The following is a 25,010-nucleotide window of genomic DNA, read 5'->3' on the forward strand; positions in this document are numbered from 1 at the left end:
AACTATTGAATTTTACCCTAGTTTTCTAAGGGTAAGGACCTTTCTCATGTATCTATTTAATCATTCAGTGGTGACAAACCACTTACAAGGAGACTGACACAGAATCTGTTCAGAAAATAGCCACAGATTTCACTGTGAATGAATCTGACTTTGTGAGACCAATGAAGCAAATGCCAGGCACTGATGAAGAGAAAACTGTGCATCATTAGTAAAAACCAATGGCCTTTGGGCCATTTAAGTATGATTTTGACCCTCATAAGTAATATGCATGCCTAATTATAACAAATCATACAACTTTCAAGTCATTTGGCTGCTACAGAAAAGTGATTTTACAGGAAGCATTTCTTTTGATGTCTTATGATTAATAGTCTACATATTGAACTATAAATTGTACAAATTAATCCATTAATTGAGAATGTTCATTGGAATGTGTGGCTAATAGGAAAAAAAAAGTTATTTCTTTGACACTGCCTTTAGTAATAACCCAAAACAATTTAGAATCTCATTTACTCTCCCAGGATAAAATCACCAGGGAGCCACATTTCCTGACAAGAGAAAATCCTGTCTTTACTGAGAATGGTACACTACTGTATATAAATCAGGAAGCTCTAATGGGTTGGGGGAAGAGAAACTGCTATAAGGGAGCAAAATTAAACCACTCTTTGAAGGTAGCTTGTGAAGGTAACTAAATCCATTTATCCCTTCCATGAAATTCACTCTTATGTGTGTTTGTAAGGCTGTATCAGAAAACCAATTACAGATATTAGTTCTGCTGTTTTCTTGCTATCACTGAGGAACAGCTAATGTCCTGTAAACACTGCTCTGTTATCTCATTAATTGAAAAAAAAAAGGCAACTCAAAAGCAAACTGTGTTTACTTTTAAAGTAATTAAAAAAAAATGTCTAAAAGAATGAGGACTTGATATCAACCTATCTGCCTTTCAGGAACTGAATGACCTGGAATTTCCATTTAACAATCAGGTATAGAGACTCTCACCAGTAAGCTCCAAAAGGATTCAGTTAAATGAATTAGGTTTAAGATGAGTTTGTTAAACATATATAATTTAAAGAATCACTGTCTCAAACAAAAAAATAGATATTTTTATCCTTCGATAAAGGAACTTCAAATCAGTAGTTAAGAAATATACAAGCAGTCTTTCTTTTTTTCTTTCTTTTTTAGTTGGAAATAAATACTCCTGAGCAATTCAGGAACAACCACAGAAAAGAAAAGGAAACCACTCCTTCTGCAATTAGCTGAGGAAAGCTTTGTGACTGGGTGCAATTGCAAGAGTGTTTTGGGTCATGAGGGTTTGAATTGGTGGCTTCAATACACTATATCATTTATTCTATAAAAGTAGAGTGATACACAAATTTTAAACTATATGCAGAGAGATTTTTTAGAAAACGTAAGTTCAAAAATACTCAACTAGATTTTCTCAAAGAATAAATTGTTCTTTGAAGCAATGCAGCAATAATTTACCTATTCAACAGTGAGTGAATAGTAAATGGGATTACTTATACATCAAAGTACCTTTGGTATAAATTACCAACAGCCAAAATATAGTATATGATTTCAGCTAGCTTAGCCGTCTTTTCAGTATCTGCATTAGAACTCCAACTGTCTCCACATAAAGGACCTTCTGAATCAACTTACTTTGAATTCTTAATCTTATTAAGTACACTTTAAGTGCAAAAGTCTATCTTAACTTTCTTAAATAATTTTTAGTGAGATATTTAGAAAAATAAAGAACTATATATTTAACCTACCTCTCATATGATACACAAAACTATGAAAGAGCTAATAATAAATACTGGGAACTCATGAATGAAAAATTGGGGGTAGATGTTCACTCTGTACTTTAAAAAAAGAGGTCTTTGTTGTTTATATATATATACTTCAGAGAATTTAGACAGTCCTCTTCGGGCAATCAAAGCACATGGTAAGTAACTAACAGGAATTGAAACACAAAGTCATGAAAATAAAAATGGTCACATAGTATACTGATAGTTTTGGAAAAGGAATTTTATCAGGAATAAATCCTGGCTGTAGCCAGTTTGCCAGCATAACTCAATCCAGCATGCAAGATTACCTTTTAGAATGTCATGACTTCACTGAATGGTATTGAGTTAATAAATCTTTACTCCTATGTAGAATCACTTTAGTCAAATTCTTGAGGTTTTGTAAAAATTAAGGAGGGTAAGCAGTAATGTGGGGATTTGTCTGATTTTCTTTTATTTAATCTGATTTTGTTGGCTTTTTTGCCTAAGAAAAATTTCATAGGAAATAAATTTTGTATTTCTTTTGATTAAATAGTTTTTAGACCTTTTTGGTAGAAAATATTCCAAGAAATTGTATATTGACTTCTACAATGAATATTTCAAGTTACATAAGAAAAATGCAATTTAGAGGGAAATCTCGTGTGTAGATGTTAAATGAGACAGGTATCTAGTTGGGTTTCTAACACGAAACCTCACCCTGTAAATTATTCCTCTGTTGTAAGTGCATTAGGCTGCCTCAAATGCTTCTTGGCTTGGGATGTATTATTACATGAAACCCTTTTATTCTGCACAGTATTTCTATGAAGAAGTTCTTATATCATTTCACAGATGAGGAGTTCTATACCCCTATTGAGTGTCCACATTTACATGCTTATCTTCTGACTCATAAGACTGGGCTTTGACCACTAAACCTTCCTTGATGTCTTAATGGGAATTATTTTAAGGAATGGGAATTTAAATGGAGAGACTGATGATATGATGGACTTGAACATTCTGTTATCCTCAACTACAACCAAAACGAAAATGACAGTCCTACTCAATATAATCCAATTATAATTTACAGGGCATTTCCTATGCTCAGGGCTGTGTTTTCAGTGCTAAAAGTTACACACAGATGAAAAGATTCAGTCCCTGTGTTCAAATAATCTCTATCTAATATGGAAAAAAAAAAAGCCCAAGTTTAACCAGTTGAAGATGTGAATGTGTAGGGCAAGTACAGAATATTGTCTTGTATGATTCTCATTAGAGAAACATGAAATGCTGTGAGGCTGGGGACAAATAGGAAAAACAAAAAATTGCACATCCTAATGAAGGAGGCCATGGAAGATGGAGTCAGAAGCAGACACTATGCCTGAGAGAGATAAGAAGTACAGAAGCAAAGGAGAAAGGGAATTGGAGTCGCCCACTTGACTTTCTTTGCTTCTACAACATTGCTTAAAGTAATAGAGCTCCTTTTTTTTTTTTTTTTGCATATGTTATTTTTGTAAGTAGGTTTAGTGTGGCACAGTCTTCTCAGCCCAAAGACAAGGTTAAAAGTTAGGACAAACAAAGAAAAGAATGTGGAGAGTGTGGGGCAGTTGAGTGAAGTGCTAAGTCATTAGAACTGGAAAAACAGGAGCCCGCAGGGTTTAGGGTGCACCGGCCCTGCTCCTCCCTCCCTGCCTTCATGCCCTGTGTCCTTCTGAAATCTCTGACAAGTTTTCCCTTCTCCCCTGACTGCTTTCACAACACTCATAAACCTGAACTTCAACATATCTTAAAACTTAACTGTTTGGATAGAGAATGGAGTTTAGGGAAACAAAAGTAACCTTTGTTCTTTGACTACCTGAAATTCCAAGGTGTGTGGAAAGCAATCTCTAAAGCATGAGGAAAAATAACCCAGGACAGGAAAACAACCCAAGAGGAAAAGTGAGAGAAATGAGTCAAGAAAGGATTATGCGCCTTGGGGGAGAAGAATGCAGAGTGAACTGGTTCAGAAAGGAAAAAAGAAAGCTGGCAACCTAGGATAGCAGGAGGGATTTCCATTTGTGAGTGTAAAAAGAGTTTTTACTAGTTTGTGTGCTCTTCAAAACATACCTATCAGCTTCTACATGGGTCCCCAGGATTGCTTCTAACAGTCACCTATACATAAATATTCCAGATTAAAGTTTAGCTTATTTTGACAAGCTTTGCCATTCATTAACTCTGTTTTCCCTTCCTGGCTGTGCTTTGGAAATATTGGAGATTATAGTATCTCATGAGATCACATATGCTGCAGTGTCATGGTGTGTCTTTGAAATGTTGCATATGGAGTTGGAGCTAGTTCTACCATTAGCATAAAGCATAGGAAATTCACAAGAGATTATTCTCCCCTGAGGTTGAATCTCTAAGCTTTAAATTAACTCATGTAACTTCATAAAATAATAGAATAAGGGATACCCAAGGAGAAAAAGCAGAGGATTTGTGGTCAAGACAAAAGGAGAAGTGAGCTATTTGAAAATATCTAGAGAGATGAACTAAATTCGTTCAGTACACTATAAAATTAAGTAGCAATTAAACTTTCTAAGTAAAGTACCACTTTGCATCTCACTTAATAATGAACATTTTCCACTGGTAATTCTGACATTTTATGAAAACCTATATGAATTGAACAATATTATTCTCATAGGATAAACGAAGTGAGTATCTGTGAAGCTACACAGATAGTAATTAGAAGGGTCAAACTTGGAATCCAAGATTTAAATTCTTAAATTTCTTGCTTTTGTCTTCCAAAAAAAATGACTAACTCAAAGACCTGAAGGTTTCAGTCATAAAAGGTGAGAAGTTCAAAAGTGTCCATTTGAGGGTGAATTGAACTTTCTGGTACTTTATCTAATAACAGTATTAAACTTTTTTTTTAACTTATATTTACCCAAAAAAGCAGAGTAGGGGACATATTGCCTTGAAGGTCACCAGATTATGATTGAATCACAATCTATTACTTCATTCATTTAACTGCTCTAATATAGACATGTATAGACATGACCTTGAAGTAATTTTCACATGGGTTTAAAATTTGCTCCTCGAATAAAAGTCTATGTTTACCTGCTTTCTGTAATCAAAATAAATGCTTTTATCCTTAGTAGAAAAGAAGTTTTACAAGCAGGCATGCATATCAATGGTGTTCAGAGTCTTTCCCCATTAATGTCCTTGTTAATATCTCATAAGAAACAATGGCTACATTTGAGTTTGGCAAGATGCCATAAGGAAATAAAGTATCAAATGCCTTAAGTTTAAAATTTCTGCATGGAACCTTTATTTGCAACCACCACAAGGACTATCCTAGGCATCCACATTTAAAACCTTATATGTGTGCTTACATAGTCATTACCCTGGGACACTATGTAGGCTTCAAATAGAGAATAAAAATTATGAGCACATTAGAAATACATAAATGTTTGTTCAGAATTGAGGGGTAGGAGAGATATGATGGTACGACAAATGTATGAGAAGAAAAGTGCACAGATTTTTTGCACTCTGAATCAGTTTTGAAGAATAGTTGTTCTTGAGAAAATAACATGTCTTTTAAAGTAGGATCAACACATTCTTTATATATGTTTGGCAAGACTATTAAATTTCCATAAATTCCAAACTTGGTAAATGCTAGACTAGTCAAAAACATACACTTGAATCAGATATGCTTTTTGTTCAGATCATCCACCCACATTTGATTTGTTACTACATCTAGCATCAAATACCATTTTAGTTGACGGAAGCAAGATTATGTAGAAACGTAATAATAAAGGAAATTTTCACACAATTTGCTATCTTAATTTCACAAAGAAAGAGAAGAAAATAAGTTTTTTTTTTATCCAACAAGAATATCCCAGAAAAAAGGAAGAGCAGATTCAAGAAAATATGCTTATGTTCTTAAAAATAATTACTGTGATTACTAAAACAACTTTTCTTTCTTTCTTAAAAATTTCAATGATAACAGACCTCCCCAAGCACCTCAAATTTAATATTTCTCCCCATGTTTTCCTCATTTTGCTTTTAGAATATGGTGGGAAACTCCCATGTGTCTTACTTAGGTCTTGTCACTTCCATTGTCACCTTTAGGATCTGCTTTATACTGTCTCCAAAGTGTTCTTTCTAAATTAGAAAGCCGATCCTGTCACTCCACTGTGGAAATCCAGGAAGTTTCCATATCCAATTTACTTCCTGCAGATAGCAAACAGCATCCTTATTGCAGGCTCCCTCATGCTTTCCACTTACTACCAATTTTCCTCGTGTCTCACAGCCCTTCCCATTTCTTGGTTGAGTCCTATTATTCCAGAATGTGGAATAATATTTTTACACACTTTCATTTTCCTGGATTGCCTTGCTTTGTCTCCACACAACCTGAAACCAGGGAAATTTTGCCACCTGAGAAAGTCTACTCAAACGGCAAAATGCAGTTCTTTAAAGCCTTCCCTGACCATTACTATTCCTTCCTCTTGGGTAGCTGTAGAACATTACTAGGGTAGTGATCCCCTAACACATTTTCCTGTTTCTCCCTATGAAAGTGAGAGGACTAGAACACATTTATGTTTTATCCAGTGGTATGCTAAAACTAGCTAATTACCAGCTTTGGGGAAGCAATCATTAATTATTCAAGAATTGTGCAAGCTGGTTACAAAATTGCTAGTAACTTGAAATCAACTTCAGTGGCAGTATTTATACAACAAATTTAACAAATGCCACATATAAAGATTGTAGTCTTCAAAGACGTGGTTTATAAGCGTAGCCAATATAATTTCCACAGCCTAGCAAAGTCCATAAGTATTCAAAAACATTGCTTGAATAATTAGTTTTCTTTCAATGAACTGAAAATTATTTGGGCTTAAATGAAACAAAGCTAACTATAGGAACAATGGAAGAATTTCATATGATGCTATAATTTGAATTACAAGGAGATAGCAATAACAGGGTATGGATTTTTTAAGTTTATAAGTACTTGGAGATTTTATTATAAGATAGATGATTAGTACAGTCAGGTGATATGAGGCTCAACTACAGGGATATTGTCTTATTTATCTTTATGTCATTATACATCACAGTATCTGGCATGTAGTCAATCCTCATTAAATTGTTATTAAGCAAATTTCCACATGAAAAACCATGGAGTATATTTCTGTATCCTAAGGGTGGCCTATTTTTATCCACTCATATAGTATCACTGCTGGACACTGGCAACACTCATATGGCAAATTTTTTGTTCAGAAAGAAAAAATTAAGCTAATTTAAAAACAAATAAGAACTTTTCCTGAAAAATAATTGTTGTTTTTCCAAAACTGTTGAGTTTTAAGAATAATTATACATTGAAATTTGATTATATTTTATCATAAACACATATTATAATATAGTAATTATAAACTATATATACTATGTATATATTTTCTTATGGTAACAATATATAATTTATGTAATTTCTTAGTCAATGTATAATTATATATAATATATAATCTCTAAATATACAAAATTAGAAATTAATGTATTATAAGTGTCTATAGTTACCTATAGTTAATTGGAAAAAATATTTATGAATAGCCTATAAACAAAATTTTCTCTAATTTGTGTTTAGGTTTTCTCCATTTCAAAAGTCATATATATCACTCATAAATTTTCCCATTAGTATCACCAGAGTATCTCCATCTGTAAAGTAACTGTCCAGAATACTTACATTACAGATGAAGAAGTAGTGCCCAAAGGGATTGATTTTATCTGTTCATCTTCATACAGTTGACTAATGGCATAGTCAGGAATTTAATTTAGGTCATTGGCTTTTGGGTTGACATATTTAATGGTATATAAATCCAGAATGCATGTGTGGAGAGGAATTATAGAGAGGCTAAAAAATGTTGTTGAGAAATCATCAAAGACCAAAAAACTAAAGAAATAATATTTTGAACTTGAAGGATCTAATTAGTAATCCAGCCATGAACTGGATATCCAGAGAGGGGTTATCACTGATTGAATGACAATCCAATTAACAGATTCAAACCCACAGTTCTTACACTCGGGGTGTCTGAATATAAACTTTCTCAATTGGATGAGCCATTTAGGACTGGTTACCTTTTTGTGTTCTTTATGCGTATTTCACTGTTGTTATATCCATACTTAATAAAATTTCCTTATCAATTTCAAACTTTCTACTCTAATATAGCAAAACGAATTTCTGTACTGTTTCCTTCTTTCTGAATTCATATTTAATCATTTTTGCAAAATAAAAGGAGCTTACTAACAAACAAGTTTACCAAACTACTTTACTACCAATACACAGTGTTTGAAAAATAGTGTTCAGCATATCACTTGACAATAAAATCTTGTCTATTACATTTCCTGCATTTTTAACAAAAGAAATTTTGGAAGTTCTCTTCAGCTAAATTTACCTGATAATTGAAAACTCTTAGACTATTATCTTTCTCAGATATTTTATTTTGAGTAAAAGATTTATCCAAATATTTATTCTTGAATTATTAGGAAGATTAAGATATTTCTTATACCTTAGGCTAAATATATCTCAAAGCTCAAATTTAATTTTCTTGCCAAAGAATTTAAAGTGACATCATGGTTCATAATCAAGGATAGATAACCTGTTCCGAACATTCATAATACTGTGACTTATGTAAATGTTTTGTAACAATTTTCTCAGTGGGATTAATTTCATAATTCAAGAAGTAAACTTGTGATAATAAAGAGGAGTATTTTTATGTTCCTGTTGAGGGAAGAGACAAAAACATCTTTGTCTCTTTTGCACTGAATATAATACCATGCATAAATAAGTTGTGTAACAAATATGTATCAAATTATATTAGTTTTTTTAAAAATGAGTTTTTCAAAATCAAATGCATCTCAGCTCTTTTATGGGATCCATAATTTTTCAAAATGTCTTTCAGTTTATGCCCCATATTATTATAACATTTTTAGCTAGAAAAGTTTATTTATTAACTTATAAAACTCTTTGAGATAAAAATAAAAATAGGTTGAGGAAAGTAAATATTGCTGTTAATTTTTTTTTAACCACAGGAATAACCTCTTTCTCAACTAATATTAATTGAAACCTAAATATATTTTTGTACTAAAACAAAATCCAGGGCCTAAAATTCTCAGGAAAATAAATTAGAAAAAAATTACAATTTATTACAAGTATTGAATTGTCACCTACTGTTATTAAGAAACATGTGTACTGTTGTTCATTATTAAGAGAGAGTGAGGGAATAATGAGATTCTGTCTTAATTAATTTACTTTCTTCTTCAACTGCTGCTTTCATGAGATACTTGTGAAATAATTAAGAGTAATAAGTTCCTACAAAAAGCCACTATGAAATACTTACATTTGCTTCAGTGGATTATGTTTATATGATTCAGTGAACAGGCAAATAAAAATTAGCAATAAAAAAGTAAAGATATAAAAGAAAAAATTGAAAAAAAATTATCTTCAGTTCATTAGTTAAAATTTTATTGATTACATTAAACTAGTAACCTTTGGCTCTTTAAAAAAGGCTTGGAGAATTTTTTATAATACTGTAAAATTATCATTTTCAATTATAGTTTGTTTTCCAACATCTTTGGTAATAATGAACATCTTAAAATTTGATTCTATAAGAGTTAGTGCCTTGAAAAACTGATTATGCAAATATATGTAAACTTTGAATCATATATATACACATATATATGTATATATATATATATATATAATATGTAACATGTGGACTGAAAGATGATAGAGAATATTATTTTACAACTTTATTAAATTAGATATAGAAATTTAGAAATTAATTTTTATTTCCTGCTTTCTGAAAATTGTTTTTGTTCTGTTTTGATTTGTATTTGTATATATAGTAAGCCTTCATGATGTTACTACTAGTCAATTACATTTGGTTAAATAATACCACATTCAACAAATATTTGTTGAGCATCAACCATAGTCAGACATTAAATTAGACTCTGAGATATAGTCATAAACAAAATAGATAAAGTGCTCTGCTCTCATAAAATTATTCATATTATTTTTTGAGGGGGAGGGAAAAGGTTGAGGGAAAGCAAGGCAGACAATAAAATAATTATCACATGGAAGTCATTTAGTGTTATAATAAATGTCATGGGTAATAAGGGAAATGAAGCTGGGATGGAATGGCAACTTTAATTTTTGTGGTCATGGAAGACTTAAGAAGTTGAGATTTTGATACCAATATAAAGGTAAGAGTCTTATGGATGTGAATATATTGAAAAGGGCAGAAGTTAAAACAATATAGTGCCAAGGCACCAAGGAATGTTCCCTGCATGATTGAGGAACTGGTCTGGTATGATTGGAACTGGCATTAGTGGATGACATTGAAGAGGCAAACTAACCCTTAACCAGACAATGGTCCCACTTTACTGTAAGATGATGAACCACTGTAGGGCTTTGAACAGAGAAGAGATATGACCTGTTGTTTTAACAGGGTCACTCTGGCTGTTGGTGTTGGAAACAGACCAGAGAAAGGCAAGGATGGGTAGAAGCAGGAGCATATTAAAATACCATGGATAAAAAATCATATTACCTTTAGGTCATACTCTGGGTGTGTTTTGGAAACAGAGCCAGCAATTTGCTAATGGATTAAATGTGTGAGAAGACCACATTTTTTTTCCCCACAAACAATTAGAAGGATGGAATTGTTATCAAATGAGATGGGAAAAATTGTGGATAGATCAGTTTATTTTTTTCTTGGAAAAAACGGAAAAGAAAAAATAGGTTAGGACAACCTTAAAGCACAGTTTTAGACATGTTGAATTTGAGATGTCTATTAGTGGATACTTAAGTAACATAGTCATATAAGTCAATCTGAAATATTAGGAGAGGGTAAGTTTGAAGATTTAAATTTGGGAGTAGTTAGTTTGCACATGACTTTAAAGCTATAAATCTGTATAAAATTTTCACAAGGAAAAATATGGATAATAAAGAAATTCAAGGACTCAATTGGAGATACTCTAAAAGGCCTGAGAAATTTAGAGGAACCAGCAAAGGAAATTGAGGAAGAGAGTGGCCATGGAAGCAATAAGATTTGGAAAAAGCTGAAGTCCCAGAAGCTGAGGGAGGAAATATTTTTTTAATATGAAAAACAAGCTGCCAAATTTCACTGTCAAATGCTACCATTAATATGGAAACTGCAAACCTTAAGATGTATCAAAGGCATGGTCATTGATGAGCTCGACAAAAACAGTTTTTATAGAATTATACAAATAAATGCTTGGATAGATTAGGTGGAAGAGGAAAGGAAGTAGAGGAATTGGAAAGTATAAGATGACATATCTCTCAAGGATTGTTGCTAGAAAGATGGGCCAATTGGGACCAACGGAAGAAAGTGGCATCAAGAGAGGGTTTGTTGTTAGATGGAAGAAATAGTAACAGGTTTGCATGCTAATATGATGATCCAGGAGAGAAAAGGATGACCTTGGGGAGAATTGATTTTGCTATATTTTGGTGCTCCAGTGAAAGGGTTGGCCATAAAACGTAGCCTGAGTATTTTGGGAATAGTTGGGAGAGCAGAGTGCTAGGGGTGGACATGTGTAATGGAAAGAGCTTGACCATCTCCCTGGTGGCTTTTAGTATTAGCAGTGGAACAGGAAGCCAAGTCATGAATGTTAGAGTGTGGAGGGGCTACTGGAGATTTTATGAGTGAAGGGAGGGTGTAAAACAATCATTTAATTAAGTATAAAGATGAATTACCAAGAAAATTTGTTATAATTTCTGAGCAGCATTAAGAACCTGCTTGAAATTATCTGGTATAAATTAAAATGTAAATGTTAACGTAGCAACCTATGCAACAGATCTCTTGCTATTAGAGCATATGATATGCTTATTTTATGGGACCCTACGAAGGAAGTCAATAAATAAATTGGTTTCAGGAATTCCTCAGGTCTAATGCTGATACAGTTTTCTTTCATTGTGAGAAAAACCACCAAAACTGAGGACATTTACATAATTGGGTTATGTGTGGTACTGACATATAGGAACATTAATTATCCTTGGTTATGAGCAATTTAACTATGATGTTAAATATGATGTTAAATTAGCAATTTAACTATGATGTTAACTATGTTGTTGTTCATTCATTTGTTTTTCTAATCTTGCTTAGAGTTTTCTGAGCTTTCTGGATCCATATATTTGTTTTCTGAACAATTTTTCCATTTTTTTCTCTATTCTTTGTACCTTCTGGGACACAGATTACAAAGGACAACTTAATATTGTTCTAAAGATCACTAAGATGGTTCGTTTTTCTCTCTCTCTCTCTTTCAAATCAAATATAATTTTTGATCTACCTTCAAATTTACTGAACCTTTCTTCTGCAATCACAGATACATTAAGCCAATAGGTATTCTCTCAAATATTGTACTTTTCAGTTCCAGAATTTCTATTTCATTTCAGTTTCTATTCTTTTACTAAGATAACTTATCTGATAGCTTTTTTTTTTTCCTTCAAGTCCTTTAAGAAATTTCTAGTAGATGGTATAAAATTTTTAGCTGCCAATTTCAATATCTTGGTCATCTTGAGGCCTGTTTATATAGTTGTTGTTGTTGTTGTTGTTGTTGTTGTTGTTTTTCTCTTAACTGTAGCTCTCATGTTCTTGTTCCTTTCAAATGTTATTAATTTGGGTTGTGTATTGGACATTCAAATAATAGATTTTAGTGATTTTGTGTCCTGTTATCTTTTTGGCATGTTGATTTTTGTTCTAGAAAATAGTTAAGTAGACAGACAAGACTTGCCTCCCCTGCTCTACACTGCAACAGAAATCTCTACTCAATTGTTTCAGCCTCCTCTGGAGCTCCCAGAATTTCTGCCCATATGCAAAGTTTAGAGATCAGCCAAAAATATGGATGGAACTCATATGTAAATGAAGACTTGGCTCACCCTTGTTGCTCCTCAATTCCAAGGTTAGGCCTCAAAAATTGCTCTTTGATTTTTCAAGGAAGTGAACTGTGGCTATCTACTTAAACTTCTGTTGTCTCATTCTAGGTAAAAAAGCAAAGTAGTGCTCTCAGGAACAAAACAAAACAAAAAAAAAACACATAAATGCAAACACTACTCAAAACTGTTATTTTTAAAAAATTGTTTCCCTCCATTATCTAATCAATATTAGTCACTCTCCAGTAACTTCAAATACTTTTAAATTATTTTAAATATTTCCAAAATATTTTTATGGGAGGTTATTCTCATAATAGCTGTTTTTCCATTGTTCCATTCTTCTAATCATGGAAATCATGGACACATATTAAGTGCTCAAAACTGATAAATGAATTAATAGATTTGTGATTGTTTAAGCAGTTTAGAATACAGAATTATATATCCTCATCCACCTTCACTACTTCTTACAAATGACAGACACATGACTGTCATTTTGAATTTTAGGATAAGATCATAGATTAAAATAGTCCTAGAAGTCAAACTAGAGCAATATTTGTAGAAAACTTTAAATCTGAAGTAGATTTTAATAGTAAAGCAGCTTGTTAGATGGAGGTGGCTGAGGAACAATGCACCAAGCAACCCACAGGCACAAAAGAACCACCAATCAGGTGCTGACAGAGCTGCCTGTCAATCACTGGGGTCTCCTGGCCAATCCCAGATCTTAGTCAGCTACCCCTGACCAACCCTAGTAGGACAAGGGACTCTAAAAACCCCTTTTCCTGTCCCAAGCCCTCCCTTCCTGCCCTAAGCCCAATAAAAATTTCAGTCTGGTCGAGGCACCCACCCCCTTCCCAGTTATTCTCAGACCCTGTTCTTACCAGCTTTGTCTGAGAGTTCTGCCCAGGAGCAAAATCTCAATAAAGCCTCATTCAGCAGCCTTTTAAATCTGCCTCCCTTTGGTCACCACTGCCTGACCTTACACAGCTTACCTTGCTTAAGTAAATTAGCCAGATAATAAAGATTTCAGAGTGTTGAGAAATAACTTGTATTCTAGGTGCACTTAAAATTCTGTCCAAAGAGAATTTAATAAAAACTGAGGGAGCAAGTTAATCTCCTTAACAACTGATGATTAAGTATAAAAACATTCTCAGGAAATAAAGTGAAGTGTAATAGAATGGACAATTTTAATATAAATTAGCGTAATATTCACTAGTAGGAGTTTGTATTTCACTTTGAAATTGTTTATGATTTTAGATTATTAAATTTATTTATAACTTCTATTTATAAACCCTAAGCTTTTCTGCCTATAATTTATGTCTTCTTTATACCTGTTCACTCAAACACTAAATTTCTTGTGATTCATTTTTTAAACCCTAAGAGTGAATTAAAATATTTATTTTTCTCTTAAAGATGATAAATGATTTTGGTGTTGTATAGATCAGAGAGTGGTGCTGAGGATTTCACAGTATTAAAATTGTTGTTCCATTCATAAAGCACTGGACTACTTGGGTGGAAGTGTCAAGACTTAGAAAACAGGTATTTGAGCTAATCTAATGAGGAATCATAGCCCTTGTGTTTGGATATGGGGGTGTCCTGCAAAGCTCCTGTGTTAATACAGGAAAGTTCAGAGGTACAATGACCTAATCAGTCCATCCTAGTTTGAATGGATTGGCTGGTAGTAAATGTAGGCAAGTGGGGGATGGCTGAGATGGCAGGTCACCGGGGGCATATCCTGGAGGGCTCTGTAGCCCCTTCCTTTTTCTCTCTTTGCTTCCTGGTTTCCATGAATGAAGCAGAACTACTTTACCAGCCTTTCTGCCATGTTGTTCTGCCCCATTGTGGGCCCAGAACAATGGAGTCAGCCTACTCTAGATTGAACTTCTGAAATTGTGAACAAGAAGAAACTTTTTCTTCTCTAAGCTGTTCTTGCCTGGCATTTTGAACACAGGAACACAAAGCTGACCAATGCAGTCCTTATATTGAGGTTTATAATTCTTAGTCTGAAATTGTGCCCAAGAATATGGAAGCCCTACCTAAAACCTAAATTATAGCCGGTCTTCTCAGATGCTACAAAATAGATGTCCTGCCATAGATGCCAGATGGTTTCTGTAACTTCACTTTGTAAAGGTAGCACAGGTCTTTCTCTTCGGGACAGATTTGCCCGCCCGTCTCAAAGATCATTACCACAACTCTGCTCTGGTAAGATATAAGGGCAGGAGCACCTTTCCTAGGGTGATATAAGAGCCAAATACAATGCTACGTGCTTCTGATCTCAACCCTCAGGTTATTTGTCAGTGCTTATACAAGACTGAACAGAGACACAGACACCTGAGTATAGGAATAATAAAAAGAGCTTTCACAATGACAAAAATGAAATAAAATATCTCCCTGTGAAGGACAGTCAGCAACACAGCAGAATGCTCCACTCTTGGAATAAAATTATTGAAATCTTATCATGTTATTTTTACCTGACTCATCCTGAAATCTCCTTGGATAGCCACAATCTGTCAGATCTATTCTTTTGTGCTTTGGTTGCATTGATTTTTCTGAAGGTTGGGGTTTTATTGTGGTGCTGTGGGGATAGAGGAGACTATTGATGGAATACTAATAATAGTAAAGATACAGTTTAATCCATATTTCTTAACCAAAATCAAGACATATCATTTAATAAAAAAAATTGTTATACTATTTCAAAGTACAAAAAATGAGTTTTTTATGATGAGGCTTGAGCATCAAAAATATTAGGATTTCCATGATTATATCATATTTTTGGGGGGGGGCAATGGCATAAGAAAGTGCTTCAAAAAAATCCAGGATCATATCAGAATATTAAGAGTATCATGGTCACCATGGATATAGTGCATAGCACAACAGTTTATTAGAGAATTGCTTTGGAATATTCCCTTTATGGCTTACAAAGAGCAGGGAGTTGAAGACTGTATAAGACATTGCTATGATGGTTACAATGGAAAAGGCCTACAGAAATTATTTTATACTCATGCTGTGTAAAATTACTTGTTGTCACTTGCTCAAGAAAACAGTGGTTCAAAATCAATGAAACAAAAATTATTTTGTATTTTATTCTATGAAAATAAAATAAAATAAAAATGTACATTTAATTTGTTTTCTGTGTACACTCAGTGCTATCCCCAAGTTATGGGGTTAAATAGCATTGAAGAGAAAAATTCACAGGAGTCCCAAACTTCAAACAGTGTGCTTAGGAGTCAAAAGCAGTCTTGAATGATTGAAGTGCTTACTTCTTACCATATCCAGGGTGCCAAATGACACCTCTTAGGTAATAAATTTCTGAGTTTGATTTTAAGGTCCTACAGGGCAGGATGATTCTCTTTGTATGATTCCTAGAACAGCACTATGCACATTTGAACATTTAATCAGTGCTACTTGATAATGAATATAGGGTTTCATAGCACAGAATCAAATTGGTCCTGAGAGAAAAATATCTGACTCTCAGAGTTAAGTGCTTTCTTTTTAGTTGCTGAGTAGCACCTTCCTTAGCTCATCAGTGTGAGCTGTCCTCTGGTTAAAAGCCACTTTCACTTACCTTGAACCTCCCCAAGGTTAGGCCCAGGGATGACTAAAAATAGAACACAGATTACATGGTCCACTTCACTGAAAAAACTGGAAAACTAGCCATGATTCTTGAAGGGTCACACATACTTAGAGCCATTGTGCAGGAAGGTCATGCTGCCCCCAGACTGCCACAAACTGAGAAGCACTCAAGGTACTGAGGTCTTTAAATGTCTTGAGAGACAATTGAAAAGATAATTCACCTCTAATATCCAGGACATAATTCCTTTGACTACGTGCAAGAATGAAATAAGCACTGCACATCCTCTCCTTAAACTTGCTTCCAAGTATAGTCAAGGGTCCTGACCAAGTTGTCAAGAGTCTAAGGGCAGCAGTACAGTGCTCAGGTCAGGGGAGGTCTTGGGCATGACTCCTAAGGCTGGTTCCAACTTATGCTTGGTCTCCTTGGTTCCTTTTCTGAATTGTTTCTACATTTCACTTGTTCTGTAAACTTCCCAATTTCTTTCCAGTATTTTCCTTTTCTTTGTATATTAACCATAGTCAAACCCTGCTATTTAACTAGAGTAGTTGATTGCTTTATAAATGGCTTTATAAAGTATACTGACATACAGGGAAAAAACTGAAAAGATATTTGCTAAATGATACTGTTTCTGTTTGAAAGGTATACACCAATGCACAGAAAAATGTAAAAATGCACACCAAACATTTAATAAGTTATATATGGTGCCTTTAGAGACTAGTATTACAGATATCTTTCTTTTACCCTAGATATTACTGTTATTTGTCATTTTTTAATCAAAATATATTACTACAAAATAAGAAATAAAATATTTAATACAGAAAAGTTCATCAAAGCATCAATATTTTCATGACTTTCCTAAGCCACTCACTCCTTATTTGAAAACTTAAATTTATCTTTAAACTGATACATAAAACACAAAAAATTATGAATGCAATACTTTGATACATGTATACATTGTGAATTGACACACTCTTGTATCTATAAGTATTAGACATGGTTATGCTGATCTAGAAAGCAACAATGTATTAGATACTAATGCCCAGTGGTAAAGAAAGAGGTACAGGAGCAGAGCTCCTTGTTATCAGGGATCACAGTTAAGACAAAATTGCATGGTTATTTACTAAAGATAACTAAAAGTAGAATTTTAGCATGTTTTATATGTGTCTAAGAAAGAAAGAAAGAGAGAGCGAGGGAGGGGGTGGGTTCTGAGGCAAAGAATCCAGATTCATCTATAAAACTAACTAGCAGGAATTGAGCCCTAGAAGTGCTCTCAGGTACTACAAGAGATTGCTTTACTCACTTTTTCAGAAGTTACCTTTTTGTTTAAAATTCTTTCGTTGGATAATGAAATATTTTGCCAATGAGGAAATATATAAAATTTCACCAGCTCTTAAGTGGTGGAACTGAGACCCATGACCTCTAACTCCAAGTTCATTGTTTTTTTCCTATCAATCCACACATTTAAGAATCTATGCAAGGTCTGTACATGAAATTTACAAGGACACCCTAAAGTTTGAAATCAGATACAGAAAAATTCTCTAACATCTGGGCCATTATGTCCACCAGAGACTTTGTCAGTAAATAACGTGGCAGCTGCCAGAGGACTGCCCATTTAAGCTAAGGAAAAACTTGCAGATCCCTGCTCAGAGCCATTTTGCCTATCCAGCCCTGTGAGGTTTACAGCCTCTTCTATATTAGATAAACAAGTTCTCCCATTTTCCAAATACTTCATGAAAGAGAGGTTTATAGTGTTTGAAAGAAGGAGTTTCTAGTCAGCTTTCTGTCTTTGTGAAAAAATACCTGAGAGAAGCAACTTAAAGGAGGAAAGATTTACTTTTTGCTCATGGTTTCAGAGATTTCAATGGCCACTTGTCCCTGTTGCCTCTGGATCTATGGTGAGGCAATATATCGTGGCAGAGGGCATGTGGCCAAGGAAACTGCTTACTTCATTATAGGTGGGAGAGAGGAGAGCTGAGCCGAGAGAGAGAGGAACAGGCCCTGGTCCCAATATACACTTCAGTGGTGTACCTCCAATGACCTACCTTTCTCTGAGTAGGCCTCTGTTCTTAAAGTTTCCATTACCTCTGCGTAGCACCATCAGCTGGGACGAGGCCTTGAACACATGAGCTTTGGGAGGAAGTTTAAGATCCAAACCATAATAGGAATTCAGACAGGGTTTCAAATACAGCCACAGAATTCAGGCTTAGGCTCTGGGATTCTGCCACTTTCTTGCCATCCTTCCACATTAGGTAGAAGCCCTAATATAGGGCAAATTACATTAGGACAGATAGTTGGTGATTGATTAAATAGCCATATCATTAATAAGGTGCATGACTTAGGAATTTTGCACTCATTATTTTATTCTTATGTGTGCACTTCTATTCCTACCTATACCCACTTATGGCCACCAGATACCATTTATAAGACAATCAGCTGATACTGAACCATTTCTGCCACTGCACTTAGCCAACTGGTACCCATGAAGTGATTTCATCATATGATCTCAGCACACATATACTTTATAATCCCTTAATGGTCTAATAGTGATATTTATTTCTATTGTTTTTCATAGACTAGTAGGAACTCCTTAAGCTGCAAGTCTTCCATTGCAGGTTGAGTATTCTCAGGAACATACCTTAGAAGGTGTTTAGGATGCAGGTTGTTCATTTGGGAGTATTCTTGATATCAACACCATGGAAAGGAAGAAAAGGGAAGGTACCAGAATTGGGGAGGGACAGAAGTTGAGCTCCAGAGCAAAAACAATCCACCAGAATTGTCTTATTTTGGGTCAGAATGATCAGGCATTTATTTATACTCTCCTCTTCATTATGCATCAGATGTTGCTCACATTGGGAAAGAGGTGACCTCACGTGCAGTGGCTCTTTGAGGCTGAGGTAACATCTGAGAGAAGCAGCAAAAGGAGAGTGCCTTCTGATGGTTGTTAATATATAGGGCAACAAATCCCATCTCGAAGGGATATGTCTGCAGTGGAACTCCTTGTCCATCACAGTCAACCCTGGTGCCACTCAGATCTCTTTCTTCATCATGCACACCATCCAAGTTGCAGGTGGGCCTCCCTGCCTAAAGGAAACATAGGAAGAACAGTCAGTGCCCCTGCTACTGTATCTTACACCCATTGCCTCCCTCCTCTATTGCACATTCTAGATTCCCCTCAACTTTGCTGGCACCTCTGATGGTCTTATTGGCTTACCCAAGAGTAACATATTCTCATCTCCAGGGGACAAAATAAAACCCAGTGTATCACCTGGTTCCCACGCTTGTCGCTCCCTAACCTGTTTTGTAACAGCAGTCTCACCCACTCTTGATCACACCAATTATCTTTGCCAAGCTAGTTATTCTTCTCAAGTGCTAGTTTCTAGAAACAAGGAAGCCAAAGTGGTCAGAAAGCAGTCACAGCTTATAGTTGAACAAGACCCTTATTTCTTCAAGTGTTGACCTGTGGAGACTAAGATCTCTTACCCTATAAAGCCCAGACTTGTCCATATATAAAGCCCAGTCTCCCAGAAAGTAACTGAGAATGATAGTAATCAGGGCACAGCTGATTCCACTCCTTGCTCTTCTACCCTAAGTATTTCTCCTATTGTTTTTTTTTTTTGTGTGTGTGGGGGGGGATGGCACCAGGGGTAGAACTCAGGGGCACTCAATCACTGAGCCACTTCCCCAGCTCTATTTTTTATTTTATGTAGGGTCTTACTGAGTTGCTTAGCACCTCACTGTTGCTGAAACTGACTTTGAACTCAAATTCTCCTGCCTCAGCTTCCTGAGCTATTGGGATTACAGACATGTGTCACTTTGTCAGGCCCAAGTATCTCTCCTATTTAAGAGATAATGCTATTAAAATCTTCAATGTAAGATGAACTCTGCATCCCAAAAGACTGTGGCACATCCTCATAAAGTGTCATTGCTAAACTGGTACAGTTAGTGGGCTGTGCATTCAGTGGGCTTTCTAATGCCTTGTAATATCTGTAGCTTCTGGGTGGCACAATATGTAATGTGACCAGCAGATCCTAGGGCATCCTACTTTCAAGTCTCCTTTGCTATACAGTGGATCTACTTATCTGACACTGTTTGAAATCCTATGGAATATGGATTATATGTTTACTTACATGGAATATATGTTCACATCTGTGAAAATAAATTGTTTGAAAGGGACTCCCTTTTCCAAGTGGCCAGTTGGTTTTCTTGAAAGACAATGCTATAGTGGGGCTCTGCATTGGTCTCTATTCCTGGCATGTTGGACATTTTGTGAAATAGCTTGACCAGACTTGGTATGTAGAAGCCAACACATAACCTCCATTCTTCCATTGTTACCACCTTGTACTTGAGCTCTTTGTGACAAGACTGCAGTGACTATTAATAGAAGCTGACTTATATTTACTAACCCAGCTTTTATACTACCTTGCTTAATATCTCTCCCATGGTAGATATTCTCTTACAGGTACTGTTGTGTGATACTTCAAAGATATGTTTACTCTGTGTCCACTCCTTTATAACCATCTACATGCTTCTGTCCTGTCTGCCTTGTCCCTGATAGCTCAGTCTTATTCCAGACTTGTGAACAACTTGGTCAGCCATTTTCCAAAGCTTATGCCTCTGTATATATCCTAACCTCAGTTTCTTTATCTGCCGGATGGAAGCTCTTCCAATTGTGGGAATATCCCCTTGCTGGTAATCTTCCGAGTCTGCTTCTGAATTAAAGATACATAGCAACTGTCCAATTTTGGATTATAAACATATTCCAATTCTACCCTTTGTGAACCAGCCATAGATTTTCTTTCCCTTCTTATCAGATTTTTCAAGACCCCATCACCACCCATAGGGTCATAGATGTGACACGAGAGAAAGGTCCTGTTGCATGATGATGGATAATATGAGAAGTTGAGCTACCTGCTTGTATAGTTTGCTTGTGTTCTCTGTCTCTGCTCATACTAGATCTTGAACATACCAATTCCATACTTTGATAGATTTTTTTCTGGGCCCATCTGATACAGTTCCAGACATGTGGGCACTTGATGGACCATGGTCAGCTTCTCATTTTTGTACCGGGGCCCAGTAATACATGACAAGTTTGTTTTTCAAAAGGTATATAGTTCCCCACTGCAGGTGGCTTGGCTATACTCCAGACTTCTGAGAACATGTATTATGATTTTTTTTCACTGGAACTGGAACTTGTTTTATGTTACACATAGCATCTTTTTTTCTACCACAGAAGTCTCTAATATTATTGAGTCTGCTGGTTTATATGGCCCAAATAGCAAGACTGCTTATATCCAAAACTGGACATGATACAGAGCTCTTTCTTGCCCTAGGCCCCACTCTTAGTTGGCAGTTCTTCTCTTCAGTAATACATGGGTCAGATCAGTATCCCCAGGTGTGGATTTGTGGCTTCCAAGACCCAAAGTAGCTTATCTGGCATTGCATTTTCTTCATGATGAAAGGTACAATAATATACAGTTTTATTTTTCTTGGCATGCCCATCTTGGTTCAATTATTGTCCATTTAATATTTTAGTGATATAAAAAGAATTCTGAATATATATGAGACTTGTCTCCTACCCTCTGAAGCCCACATGCCCAAACAAAGTCTCTAACATCCTACCTGCTTCTCATATATCTAGCTTGACTAGTGTGTAGTGTGACACATTGGCTCAATGTGAGTATATGAGTTTCAGACCGATTAGATGGTAGCAGATTCTATTATGGCTCTGGGAGGGCTAATTAACAGCCCTAAGGAAAAATGGTGAATGCATACTTCTGTATGCTACATGTGAATGGAAGCTGTTTCTAATTTTCTCTTCCAATAGGGCAAAGGAAAAACTCCTTCACCAAATTGAGGCCATGTACCAGGTACCTTAGCAAAACTACAAGATGAAACATGAAGGCTAAACTTGGGATCTTTGGGATCTTTCCAGTTTCTGTAGAAGCCAGACGATTGAGTTAAATGGAATTATGATGTGAATCATCCTTTATATGTTAAGGGTGGTACAAATTTATTTCACTATTTTGGCAGAATAGGGGACTACTTTTAGGGGATTTGTCTAGTCTTACCTCTGTAACAGCTATTAGTTTATAGAGAAAGAACTATATCTATTATGAAGCAAGTTAGGTACAATGTAGGAACTATACCAAATACCATGTATGTCTAGCCCAGTTATATATTGGAGGGACAGACAAATTACCCCTGAATAGGTTAACAGACCATGTAGACCCACAGAGAGTCTGGCTTTAGATACAACATCATTTGTTAGCTACCCATCCCATTCCTCTACACTAGCAAAGGGACTACGCTGACTCTTCAGGTCTCCAGGTATCACCATTGATCTGAGTCTTGATTCCAGCATTCCTTAGTTTAAACATTCTGCTTTCTATAGTGTGGAGTAAATGGCCATGGGTACTTCAGAAGGACTGAGAGAATCACTATTATAATCAATTGCTTTAGGTGGGCTACCAGGTCTTTCCTCAGAGAAACACAATTTCTCTTCAATCACAGAGGTTTAGATCTAAAAATGTCCAGGAAGTAGACATTTCATTTCATTATCCCAGCAGGTGAGGAACCGAGACCTTTCTTAAAGTGAAATCTGCTTGGTGGATAACATAAATATGTTAGCCATATTTATGTTATCCATATGTATGTTATCCAACATAAATAACACATAAATATGTGTTATGTCTATTACACATATTTATGTTATTTTAACAACAAATTTATCTTTAGGGAAAACAAACAAGTCCAAAAAACATCAATCAATACTACTTTTAGATAATTATAGGTGTCACCTGTCAAATTTAGTGACAAAGGAGGCAGAGATTGAACACAGACTTAGTGATTATTTCTGAGGGTATGGCCTCACTCTTGCAAGTGTTAAATACATTATCAAAAGCCCCTTAAAGACCACCATTAAAAGCAATAACTAAAAGTGTTTAAGTTGTAAGATCAAAAGTAAACACATAAATAAATAAAAGCCAACTCAATTTTAATATTATAAGAACCAACCAAGGATTGTGACTGAATATTCAGTAGCTGCATCTTATACTGATTCAAAAACTTCTGTATTTTGAGCAATTTAAACATAGTGATCTTGAACTTAGAAAAAGTCTGATATGATTCAAGAAGTGACATTAGTAATAGTTACAATAGACATTAGTAATTAGTAATTAGTGATGTTAAAGATGCTCATGAAGAAAATGGCTAGATGTTTTTTGTCTGTCTGTTCCTCTGTGCTACGTCACGTGGTCAAGGACTCTCCTGACCATGTAATTCATGGAAAGTTTTCATGCAATTTTCCATAAGATATTCCCTTAATTCAGAAGTACATAGAAGTTTCCTTTGAAATAGCAAATTCAGTCTTTCACTGCAAATAATCCAATCTATGCAGAATCAAATTTTAACTCAAAGAGTAACAATAGGGGGAAAATAGTACAGGAGAAATACCCAGAGACATGCAGAAAACAAAGAAGAACATCGGAAGAAAAGAAATTTTGAATTTAGCATAAAAGGAAAGATTGAAGAATAAAAATTTAATGTGTCTATAAATAATACTGCTGAAAGATGAATGAATCTTGTTATTTTAGGCATTTTATTTAATGCTTTGGGCTTTTGTGAACACCTTCAGAAAATCTCATTTGGTGGACAGTTGGCTTATTTCCTAAAGTTTATCAGAATCCTATTATATTTTAATCCTCTCCTAAAGCATTTATTCCTGGCTGTGGATTGTCCACAAATCCAATTAGCATACTCTCAACTCAATTTATGAAGTATTTAATAGCAAGACTGAGTAGAATGTGATTGAAAATGGATTCCACTAACCCAAGTTGTGGTTAGTCTACTAAGAATAACTGTAATTCATATTCTAAAACTTCCCCCTGAGATCAGGATAAAATCAGAACAGCTACTGTAACAGCAAGTAACAATCACTGACATTAGTACACTACCCATATTTTTATAAAACTGGCTCACAGCCATCATTTTAGTTACTCTTTTCAATACCCTTTGAAGGCAGCTAAGCATTACCAAATAAATTCTTGACACAATATTGATCTGACTTGAGAAATAGCCTTTTATCTTTGTAATACTGATAAGAAGACCTAAAATGGCTTACATAGTTTGTAAGACACTAAAGTTCATACTTCTGTTTAAATTTTTAGCATTCTCTATTAACCCTGTCCCTTGATATCAATCTTTTTTTTTCCATGTCTCAACATACTCATCCTTGTCTCTCATTTAATGAAAACTAACTACTCATCAATAAAAAAAAAAAAAAAAAAAAAAAGAAACACAAATATGAAGAGAATAAGCAATCATTGTTTAAATTTCCTGGTAGTCAACATCTATTCACAAAAGCAACAGAACTGCACAGAGTAACCACGTCCAACATACATTGGCATCTGCCTTAGGGAGTTATTATTTATCATCACTTTATCAGATGGATCCTCTATCCCACTTCCCTGAGAGAATGTTACTCAAAGTATCTCTGTTGACCACATCAAGGAAGAGGCTATTTGAAATTTTTTATTTGAGTTTACCTTGAATCTCTAGAATTCAGAACCATCAAACATTTTTTTTTAATTTGGAAAACTCAGAACATCACTATAATAACAAACCTTATTAAACTCTTAGCACAATTTAAATGTACTTCTAGTAGCAAAGAGTCACAAGAACTGTTTTATAAACCTTGGGTGTTAACTTCTCTAACTCTAATCTTAAGATGGCAACAAAAATGTATATTGTTTTGCCCAAAAGGAAAACCCTAGGGATC

This window comes from Spermophilus citellus, assembly GCF_964194105.1.
Source record: "Spermophilus citellus genome assembly, chromosome: 16".
NCBI lineage: Eukaryota > Metazoa > Chordata > Mammalia > Rodentia > Sciuridae > Spermophilus > Spermophilus citellus.